The sequence below is a fragment of the Tupaia chinensis genome, unplaced genomic scaffold (assembly GCF_000334495.1).
Source record: "Tupaia chinensis unplaced genomic scaffold, TupChi_1.0 Scaffold000037_22, whole genome shotgun sequence".
Lineage (NCBI taxonomy): Eukaryota > Metazoa > Chordata > Mammalia > Scandentia > Tupaiidae > Tupaia > Tupaia belangeri.
The window spans coordinates 1964194-1976943 of record NW_006159481.1 but is presented as its reverse complement, the minus strand read 5'-3'; positions in this window follow the sequence as shown (position 1 = coordinate 1976943).

The following is a 12750-nucleotide window of genomic DNA, read 5'->3' as shown; positions in this document are numbered from 1 at the left end:
CTGTCATTTCCATTGGAGGTACAGAGGTTTTCCATGTGCCCTCTCTTTTCTGACAGATCTATGATGAGCTGATTTTAAAATTTTTATTTGTTGTTAAGATGGAGTGGCAACTGAAACTTCAATGCTGGATATCTTTTCAAACTATTTTGTTTTAAAATTACTTGAAATAATTACTCCCAGATGGAGTTATGCTAGTATGGCAGACAGACTCTATGTGGCCATGAGGATCCAAGACTACTGGTATTTATACTTTGTATGATTTTATAACTTGTGTGGACAGGTTCAGTGACTTGTTTTTAGTCATAGAATATGGTAAAGGTGACAGGTGTATATGTTTATCTGTATTTGATTATGTTCCTTTAGTTTGTAATGCCAGCCTTGCAAGGAGACACTTTTTCTTGCTGGCATTAAGAAGTAGGCAGCCATGTTTGGATGCCCTTGTGGCAAGTGACTAGGGCAGCCTTTAGCCCTATAACAGGAAACTGTGTGCTTTAGTCCAACAGCCCACAAATAGCTCAAAGTGCCAAAAGTAATGCAAGCATGTAAGAGAACATTTCCTCAGTTAAGCCTCAGAAGATACCACAACCTAGGCTAATATATTGATTGCACTTTGTGAGATCCTGAAAGAAGAGGATGCTAATATTCCTCATCCACAGAAGCTGTAAGAGAATTCATATGTGCTGATTTAGTCTCTTAAGTTCATGGGCAATGGTTTTACACTTCAGTGACTAATGAATATAGCAACCAACTCAATAGGAGTTTAGGTTAAATTGTTTAATTCAGTTTTCATTCTAAAGGGTGTCAAACTATATTTATTTTTAAATATAATCTAGTCTTCCTTGCTGGAAGAAATAATATGGCTATAGTAGTCATGTTTACCAATTATCTTTGGCAAAGTACTTTGAATAAATTCTTTAATGATCAAATTCTATATTTATAATAGCTTGAAATTATAGAACATGACAGTCAACATTTCAGTAACTAAGAACTATAGTGTATTTTACTCTGAGCCGTACAAGTTTCTCTTTTCCTTTTTCCCACTTACATTTAGGAGACAGAAACCTTGATTTACAAAATGATAAGACTAAAATAATTTTCCACAGACAATATATCAATTTGCCTAGGTTTATCTTGGGAGTAAAACTGTACCATAGAAAATATACTGAATGATTTTAAGATATTGCTTTCATTCAGTTTATAACTTCTAGTTGTGGAATTAAGTCACTTAAACTCTTGGTTTTGTGATCAATAAAATAAAATTATATAAATGCTAAGACATCTTTTAGCTAAGATGCCTTCTACATCTAGATTTTCATGATTCTATGAAATCGATAGAGCATTCTCAAGAAAAGATAAGTACACCATGGAGTGATAATCGGCCCTCCACAATCAGTGTTGCATCAACCATTCACAAATATTTTGACTCATATGTGTCTAAATGTTATATTTTTCAGAATAGGTATACTGTTTGTGTAATATATAGGACTAGAATAGTTGCTTTGGAGACAATAGTGCAGGCTAAGTAAGTATATTTACTAATCTCTATTGAAACATTCTCAAAGGTTTATTTTTCATATCTTATCATAGATTCTACTTAGTGGAAGGCTTTTAGAACTCTTTATTTCCACTAACTTAAAAAAATTGCTAATTGTATTACATGAGTAAATTTAAGTTGGTTCATCAAATATAGGGGGAAAAACTGCTTATATTTGCATATTTATCTAAATTCACTTAGACATTCTGTTTTTTTTTTAATCTCTTTTACAGAAATACTATAAACCAATGCTGCTAATTAGGAAATTATATAAGTTAAGCACATCTATTAAAGGCTCGTAAAAAGGCAGGCCTCAGCCAACTTTTCCTATCATAAGATAACTTTCCAGTTCTGAACAGACTATCCTAATATTCTGAAATAGATTCTTGGAACAAACAAATAAAAAAAGAGTGTCCTCGAAGGCTGATGCTTCACATGCTTATTAGTGTAGCATGAAAGAAAATGATAATATAATAGCATTTCACAGTGTGAAATGTACAAAGTTGGATAGAGACAGCATGTGTTGTCATCGGTTAATGTGCAAATGTTCACTACCAGGGTGCAGCCACCAGGAGTGAACCATGAAATGATTGCATTCACCCTGAAATGTCGGCAAAGCAAGGAAGTGATCAGTAGCAAGCAACTTTTCCTGAGCATAATGAAAGTACTTACTAGAGCAGCAAAAATAACTTACTTAATATTTACATTTTATTAAGAGAGGGACAACTATGCCTTTGCATAATATGAATTCAGGAGGCAGAAGCTAGGCTTAATATGTAAATGCTTATTTTGATGTGTCACCATATGTAGCTTCTTTCTTTTCCAGTTGACTGGCCTTATAGCCCTTTCCTTTTCCTTTATATCCAACCCAAAGCTCACTAGGAAACTGTTCCTAATTAACTTTATCCATTTTCCCGTTTCACAGATTCATGGACTTTTAGACTAGCAGCATTGGAACAGACTTTATAAATAATTTAGTTCAGCCCCATTTGCCCTCTCATCTCATAAGGGACCACGTGTGTGTGTGTCCTGCACGTGCACAAACATGCATGGATGCACATGTGTTTCTGATTCTTATATATAAGTGTACTTTTCATCAACAACTAATTTTAAGTTAGCTGGGGAAAATATTTATTTAGAATCTTGTCTTTGCATCCTTGGACATTTTGTAAAATCTTATTGATAACATAATTTTTGGAATTGGTGATCAATCTCGAAATTTATTTGGTCAAGATATTCCCTTTGTGGATTTACTAAGGTGAATGCTGCAAAATGCCAGCAATGTAGTCAACAGCAGCCACTATTTTCAATGGTAGGTAACTGACAGCTTCACAAAACTGAGACAAACAGAATAGATCTTTAAGAAGAAAAATAAATCTACTTATATTGCCTTCAATATTCTAACTTCAAGTACACCCTCTAATAATATATTGGCTGAATTATAATAGTTGCCTAAAGAACAACTTTTATCATTCTAAGTCTAGATATTTGCCTATTGTCTATGCTACATAATGTGGGAATTCCTGATTGGCTGATGCAGCATTTTGGCAACATTAACAGCAATGTTTTTATAATCAGGCGATGTTGTGAAGACTTAATATGCACTATTTTCAGAAAAAAGTGCTTCAATATCGGTGCTGTTTATTAGACATGAGGAAGCTGAGTCTTAGTGGTTAAACTCCCCTAAGGAAAAATAATTAGTGCGGCAATATTGAAACTTGATAGTGTGTAGATGCCATAACATGAGTGTTCCTAGTGCTCTACTCTTCTCTTCCTTGATTTTTACTACAGAGTGTTCTGTTCTAATTAATTTAATTATAAAGGCATTCGTCAAAGGGTTTCACTCATGGAAAGTTTTGGAAGGACTGAAGAAAAAGATGATAGGAGCATTTTCACAAATGAATACCATTACCACAGCCACACACTGGCCTGATAAATTTGTTTCTACTCTTAGGAAGCACTTATATCTGGAAAGCAGCATGAGAGCTGTGAGCTTCTGAACTGTCAAGTTTTGTCACAATTAACAAGCTGCTGGGTATAGATGCAATTGACATTGCTGATAATTCAACACTCCCACTGCCTCAACTCTATCAAATTTCACTCTATCAAAATGAATTTCTCACAATGTTATCCCTTTATCCAGTTCATTCCAAAGCTAAGCTTCATGCAGGTATATCTGATTATCAGAAGCTGTATCATGAGAGTGAATCCTTGGATGGTGTCTGGGCCATGTAGTTGTAGTATTTTGTACTGTTCATTTTACTGTAAGCCAGCAAAATTTAAAGATTTTTTTCATATAATGTGGCCAGCTACCATTGAGAGTTGTCCAACACAATGTCCAGACAGTTACTCAATGGCTGATCTTGGTAAACTACCCAGTATAATGATTCACAGCTTGAAAATAAAGAATAAAATACATTTGCTATTTTTGGCAAGTGTTGTGCTAAAGATAGGGAATAGAAAAGTACAATAAGATTAGTCCATATTTCACAGTATTTCATTGAAATAAATGAAGCTTACATTATTTCTTTTGAGAAAAACATAACCTAAAATACAATGAAAATATCTTTGACCTAGCATTTTTTCCCTTATGCTGTGTTTCTCCTTACCTGTATGTATATAATATATACTATACTGTGACATGAGTTCATTGTCAATATGGGTTATTTGGAATAGTAGGAAAAGTAATATCAGGTTTATACAGATATAATTGAAAAATAATACGTAGTACACATTCTCAAGCAGAACTTTCTCCATTTATTTATATGCATAAAAATGGAATTATTAAATATTAGCACAAAATTTTATATATGGTGTAAGAAGGTCACATTATCTCTTATTTTATATACTAATTGACAATCATCATTACAGTAATAATAATAGCTGAAAATGTGATTTGGATTTTCACATGGTTCATTAAAATTAATTCTCAAAATAACTTGTGAAGTAGGTAAAGCATTATTACTACATCTATTTACTGCAAAGAAATAAATGTCAACAGAATTCTCAAATCCAGTGCATTCTAAAGAAAATCCTGTTTTAGGATTGGCCTTTGGCATATTTCTGAGATAAAACCTCTGAGTCCTTGGGAACACCTGAAAACTTGCACTTGTTTCCTCTATGACTTTATCATAGGGAAAATGTCCTTTGCTGATTTAAATCTGTATCTGATTGCTGTAATAAAAGCATAACCATGAATATAAGACCTTTTCAGTCCTATGAGTTCTTCTAATGAGTGAGTCATTGAGCCTGAGCATGACCTTAGGGACTCTTGATCCAGTAAAATGTTCTGAATAGTACCTAGATTTCCAGGATAAAACCCAAGATTTATGACGAAAGTCATCACACATCACCTTTTAGCTGTGTGTGTGTGTGTGTGTGTGTGTGTGTGTGTGTGTATGTGTGTTAACATAATTTTGCAGAGCTACAGGTGTATTACATTTTCTTTGGTAAACTCCGTCTTACAAGCAAGTGTTATTTGCTTTTAGTGCTGATCAATGTTGTCTTAAAGAGTTCAAATATTCATTGCTCATGAAAAGCAAGCCACACCTTTATTCTATGTATGGTATATTGAGGACAAATTAGGTTTTGTAGTAGGCTTCCAACTTCTTTTATGAAAGGTGAGGACATACTGTATTCTCTGAATCTTTCTGTTGTTATTTGGAAATATCCAGTGGAGAAAATATTGATATTTTGTTCCTGTTGTCTCAGTGGGTGCACCTTCCTCTGGCTTAGTTTGCGGTAATGCTCAGGACGCCTTCTGGTGAGGAAATGTCATTGACTTGGCATCTTACAAGTACAGAAATTCCACTGGGATCATCACTTAGCTCTTCTGTTTTCCTAGCTGAATAATTTCTCTTACATTGGATTGAAGAAATTATTTTTTATTGTGATGCTCTTTCTTGATTTTATTTGTACAGATATAAGAAGCTTCTATGATTTTTTAATATCACCATAATTACTGAAAACTACAAGTGCCTGTTAGTTTGGAAGTTGTTTAACCTCGATTCCTTTCTTTGTTTACCCTAAATATGAAATCGCCTTTCATATATTTGAAGAAAATAATACTGTACTCATTTAATAATGGAAGTAACACATATTTAAAAAGCAATTCATTCTACTTCTATTGGCAAATGCATAATTATGTATAACAAAACTGAGGATGCATTGACTTGATGGAGTTTTTGGTCTGTTTGTTTTTTATTTAGAATTTTACCTTAGTTTTGACTTTAAAGTACTAGGGCTTTTGGGCCAGCGGATGGTGTAGCAGTTATGTCGCTGGACCTTCACATGGCCAACTGCAGTCTGAGTTCAGGATCCAGTGGCTTGAGAATCATGCCCAGCACACGAGCATGTGGGTCCAAGATCCAAGGAGGAGAACGGAGGAGAAGAGACTGTGGCGTGGCCATCCCCACTGGAGGGTGATTTCTCACCCTCTCACTGTCTCTTTCTCTCTCTGGTGAGCACATGCACCCTAAGGCAAAAACCTCTTTTAAAAAAGTACTAGGGATCTTTTAAGAAATTGGAATGCTTGAAGAAATTTCAAATAGTGGATACACACAGGGAAAGGAGAGGAACATTCGACAGTATTTGGTAGAATATAAACCCTGCAGATCTAACTGATAGTTATATTCCATCTGGTTCATGCTTATTTCTGAGGAAAGAATACAACTACAGATTGAAATGAACCTGATGATTTCCCATAGCTGGCCAGCAAGCTGTTGCATTTAAGCCAGTTATAATGTTCATATGTTATTCAGATAGATTTGCTCTGAAATTATTTCCCAGTTTAATGAGATTTATGTTTTTTTACATGGAAACTCTTCATATCTTTTATATGTCTCTTCTTGTCTTCTTGTCTTTTTTAAAAAAGTTCTGAAAAATAATAAACTATTACAAGATGTTATTTTGTTATGGTTTTGACCATAGGCCATATGTATTATTCAAGAACCAAACCAACTGGAAAACAGAAGTATGGCATAGAATTATTTTTATTATGGCTGTATAAGATAATCTGAATTTCATTAGCTACTGTGAGTTTGTGCTTTAAAGAAATGTCCTTTCATTATCATTGCAAACTTGAAAACTTCTTTTCCTGAGATCAGGCTAAATTGAGATTTTTCAACTTAATAAGATAGTTATGAACTGGTATATTTATATAAAATCTAAAATGTCAATGATCAACAATTTTACATGTTTTTTTTTCTTTGATTTCTTTTATCTTCTTTTTAGGCAATGTCATTTCATGTCAAATGTGCCTGCTCTGGAGGCTGACTACATAGGTATGGATGCCAAGTTTGACACTTTCTCTTTAGATTTCCTTAACAAGTCACCTTTTCTCTCTAAGCCTCCATCTCCTTATTTGTAAAATGAGTATAAAATTATCTTTTTCCTTAGATCTTTTGGAGAATTAAATTAGATAACACCAAGAAAACCACTAGGATATGACAGACATTCATAAATGTTAGATTTTTAAAGATTAATTTATAAAATTAATTAGACTAGTTTTTTAAAGTTTACTTTAGTTATTTCAAGAGAGAGGGATATATTTATCCTTGACAAGATCTCACCATCATAATCCTTTCCCCTACGTTTTAGTCAGTCAGGCTAACAGGTATACATAGGCAGACCAGAGTGTTTAGGTGGACCAGATGTCTAAACTTGGACCTCCCCTGGGACTCCAGCACTGTTCAGTGGCATTCTACTGCCTATTGCCACAGTTAGATCTGGTCTAGTTTTTAGCTCATAAGTTGTAGTAAGGAAACATAGCTATAATAAATAGATACAACACTCGAATAGCAGTAACAAATTGTTTTTTAGCGTGAGTGTAAAAAACTAGTTTAAGAACACTAGTTTAAGATTTAGAAACAATGCTATGATGAATTACCCTACTATATCATGAGTTTGGAAATATATGGTAGCACCAACATACATTTGCTATCTTTTCATCATAAAAGTATCCTATTCCTTTCTGAGTCTTAACTTTTATCTCACTGAAAATAGTGCTAAGGTGCAAATTTTAGAATGTTAGACATAGAAACTACCTCACTCCTAACTATAAAAGTTACCTAGCCACTTTTTCTTTGCCTTCATTCATTCTTCCTTGGACCATTAAGTGTTTCATGTCTGTTTCTGATTCATTCTCTGCAGAGGACTGCAGACTGGGAGCATTCCATGCAGAGTGACAAAGTATAGGGGACAGTGCCAAGAAACATACTCAACAGAATACGGGTTCTGCCTTACTTGGCTGCTCTCTGCCTCAGATTCTCTATCCCTATACAGTGAATACTATAGTATTTACCCATAGAGTTGTGGTGAGACCTAAACAAAATATTCTCGGTAAATTGTTTACGCTGTACTTTTATTAATATTATATTTCCACTCCTGACACCCAGATCTGATAGATAATGGATTTCTCCTCATTAAAATCTCCTAGTACAAAAGTCTTTGTAAAATAATGTCCAAACTCATTGCAATTTATATGAACCATTGCATTATTAGACTCTGTCTTTAAATTATTCATACTCTTTCTTCCTTTTTACCCTGTGCTCTAGTCATGCTGAAAGATGCATAGTTCTTAAACCAAGACAATTAATCCCTGCTTTTGCACAAAATGGTTTAATAGATTTTATTGACTCTTATTTGCATCTCCTCTGATTTTCTTTGGAATCCCTGCTAATTTATGAGATATAAAAAGTTGCATTCTCACAGATTTTACTGACACTATACAGTACGTGCAGTTGATTAGTTACTTCTCCTTAATAAACATCCTCACTCCTTTAACTTTAATTTTCACCACACATAGGAAACACATGTAGTTAATTATTCTAGAACATTTCCAATGTTGATGTTTATCTGTATATTTAAATATAATTTTATGTATAGACCTTTCTATGTGTATAATTTAGTAAACTCCTATTCTTTTTTTCCATGAAGAAGTAAGGCTTTTGTGTCTAGAATTTCTACTTTGCATTTTCTGTGTTTATCTTTGTTTTAAGTGATTTCCCTTAACTATTGTAGTACCAGTAATTTCCATTACTTTTTCTTTATTCATTAGTTTATTGCTCTAACACATCTGGAGGATAAGACCTCTCTGATCTGAAATAGTGGCTACTTATGAGGGTATTTGAAAACATTCAAGGAAAATGGAATTAAAGTACAGGCTTGGAGTTGGATTATAGTAGTGGTAAATTCAATGCTGTCTGATGCTGATTCACATGGGGAACACCCTTAAGATGTATTAAGAAACCTCCCTGAGGACACTGGACATGCACTTGCCCATGATCCAGGGCTGGCTGAGGCTGAAGATAGAATGTAGCATTAAGACCCCATTGGAGGTGTTGGCTCTCATTCTCTCTTTCTCTCACACTCTCTCTGTCTCCCTAACTCATGGAAAGCATTAATAAACAAACTTAAAAATAAATTAAGAGTTCATTTTGTATAAAAATAGTTTAAAATCTATGCATAGCTTTTTTTTTTCAAAATGCATTTTCTATGAACTTTTTAAAGGCCCTGCAAAAGCCTAGTATCTTAGAGTGTTAGAGATTAAAGAATCCAGGGGAGAATATACATTTTTGAAATAACCTTCCGTGATTTCAATATGTCTTTGGAGTGTGCAGTGATCAAGTGGTTCCTAAGTAGCAGGGACTAAGCTGCTAGTCTTACTTGACCTGCTTCCATAGATGTGGTCAGTAAGGACACAATGAAAGCAAATGGATTTAGACAGTTTATTACTCATGGTATTATAACATTGATTTTACACTCCATCGTTTTCTGTGTCCCCTAAGTCCCATAAGTCTGATGCATAGGCAGGCCAAGGTAGATGCTACATATACAGTGAATCTGTTTCATCTAAAGGACTATGAAATTTTGAGCTTTACTCTTATATAAGGGCTTCTGGAAAAATCTCCTCTCATTTCCACTTAAGTGAAAACTATTTTCTTATGTTGGAATGTCTCTGGGAGAAGAGAGAGATTCCTTAAGGTTTTCTACCCTAGAAAATGCTCAAGGAAAAACAACTCCAAATATCTTCAGGAATTGCTATCTTCATTTTCCCAAAACTGTTAGGCAAACTTCTTTGAACAAATCTTTCAATGTTCTCTGCTCAGGATTTGTGCTTAAATGCCTGACCCAGATGAGATCAGATGCATTCGTGGTGAACCCTAAAGCACAGGCAATAATCCCAATAGACAAGTGGGATGACATCAGGTTATAAAGCTTTTGCTCAGCAAAACAATAATTAGAGTGAATCAGAAACCCTCAGAATGGAAGAATATCTTTGCAAATTGTGCCTCAGATAAGGGAATGATAACCAGAGTATACAGGACACTCAAGCAATAACCCGAAAAAAAAAAAAAAATAGCTGAACAGACAAATGTATAAGGAAGACACATGAACAGGCAAAAAGTATATGAAAAAATGCTCAACATCCCTTATTATAAGGGAAATAAAAGGGACCAGCAGGTTGCTGGACTCCCATGTAGTCGACCGCGGTTCGAATCCCGGACCTGGTGGCTTAAACTCACACCAAGCACGTGTGTGTGTGTGTGTGTGCCCAAGATCCTGAGAGGAGAATGTAGGAGAAGGGATTGCAGCGTGGCCATCCCCTCTGGAAGGAGGGGTGGATTTCTTGCTTTCTGTCTCTCTGTCTTGCTGATGAGCACACATACCCTATAGCAAAAACCTCTCCAAAAAAAAGAAAGATAAGAAAAATACAAGTCAAAACCACATTGAGATACCACCCAAACCCAGTCAGAATGGTAAAAAAAAAAAAAAAAATAGGTGCTGGTGAGGCTGTGGTGAAAAGAAAAGTCTCATATACTACTGGTGGAAATATAAATTAACATAGCCTCTGTGGAGAACAATCTGGGTGTTCTTCAAAGACCTACACATACAACTACCATATTATCCAGCAATTCCATTCCTGGGTATCTACCCAAAGAATAGGAATACACTCAGTCAGAAAAGTACTTGAACAGTCATGTTTATTGTGGCATTTTTCACAATGAAACCAGTCCAAATGTCTATGAACAGATGAATGGACTGAAAAAGTGTGGCACATACACACTGTGGAATACTACTCAGCCAAAAAAAAAAAAAAAAAAAGACCCTGGTATTTAATAGAAAATGGATGACTATTAAATATTTAATGCTAAGCAAAGAAAGTCAGAATATGAAAAAGAGGAATTGTGTGTCTCCAATGAATAAATTCTGAATGCCTATACTCTGTGGCAGAAATTGAAAGATTAGAAGTTATAAAAGCATGGTGAATAATTGCAGACACTAGAGACAGTGTGGGACGAGGATAGGAAATGGGGGAGGATAAGAGCAAGGGAATCTAGATGGATAAAAAAAGGAACAAGATGTGAGCAGGTGGTGTAGTGTTTAAGATGATGGACTGCCATGTGGCCAACCATGGTTTGAGTCCTGGACTCAGTGGCTTGAAACTAACTCCGTGTGTGTGTGTGTGTGTGTGTGTGTTTATGCCAAAAATCCTGAGAGGAGAAGGGATTGTGGCATGGCCATCCCCCCTGGGGAGTGATTCTCACTTTCTCCCTCTGTCTCTCTCTATCTCTCAGATGAGTGTACATGCCCTAAAGCAAAAATCACTCAAAAAACAAAAAAACAAAAAAAAAGAAAAGAAGCAATATGTTTAAGGGACACAAAAAGTGGAAAATTATCTGTTGATGATAATGTGTTTGATAATATCTTAAATATGAGTAATACACAATGTATTCATGCTGAGAAAATTTATTTTATAAGCTATAATTATATACAGTGATTGAATGATGTATATAAAAAATACCTGCCCCATGGAGAAGTATCTCTCAACAAAGAAGTGACTATACACATTATCCAGTTTGAGAATCATACAAATATTCCAACCTGATTGTTTCATGAATGATGAAAGCATGAGTCGATTCAGAATCAATAAGAGAAACACTAAAGTAAAACTTTGACTTATTGATATATTTTTAGAGTAAAACATTCTATAGGAGGACCATCATGTTGAATTTTAAAGTAATTCTTAATTTATTTTAGTTTTATTAATATTTATTTAAAAATAGAAATTTAAAATTATTTAATTTCAATAGACTTTAGGTATATCTGTATTTGTCATGTGTGTACAAATATGATATGATGTATTTAGACTTGTAGCAAAGACATACTCTTAGTGGAGTTGTATTAGACAAGGAGCAAATAAATGAAGATAATGAAAGTAAAAAGTGAAATGTATGCACTTAAATTTTGTTGCAACATTGTTTTGATCTAATAGATTACCTATAAGTCAGACGTGATATTTTTCCACACTAAAAGCAAGCAGACCAGATGACTCTTTCAAAACTGGTCAGAAAGAAAATAAAGAATAGATACTTAAAAACAAGTTGCCAGTCCATGATAGTAGATGGTAGTCTTTTATGGAATCCACTATATTGCCTTATCTCATGAGAGTTAGTAATGCATTAAGTAATAATCCCTATAATTTCTGGGAAATCCAGCCTGCATTCAAGGAGTACCGCTGATACAGACTGGATAAGACATACATAAAGTATATGGATATTTCTGCTATGGCTCTTTCTGACATAAGCACTCTGGACTCGAACCTTGATCGGCCATGTGCAAATCCAGAACCTTCACCACTGCACTATCTCCTGGTCCCTGTGTTAATCCTTAACTTATTTTATTAGCAATATGACAAGTATTAACTTCTTACATAATTTAAGGCACTTCAAAATTCTAACTTTGAAACTAATTTGACTTCTTCTGAATCCCCATTGGTAAATCTCACATGACTAATGCTAACGATATATAGTAAGGATGAAGTATCTCACTTAGTTCTTAAAATAAACCCATGGATAGATACTAATGTATTTTTGACAGCATCATTGAATTCCACCAGATTACAAGAGAAGAAATCATGTTCACTTTGTTTACCAATTTATATTCAGTAATATGGTATTTGGCATATAGTAGAAGCCAGTGCTTTTTTTTTTTTTTTTTTTTTTGGAAGATATTTTTGCTATAGGGCATATGCACTCACCAGAGACAGAAAGTGAGAAATCACCCCCTGGCGGGGAGGATGGCCATGCTGCAATCCCTTCTCCATTCTCCTCTTGGGATTTTGGAAACACGCATGTGCATTCAGCATGAGTTTTAAGCCACTAGGTCCAGGACTCGAACCACAGTTGACTATGTGAGAGTCCCGCAGGGTAACC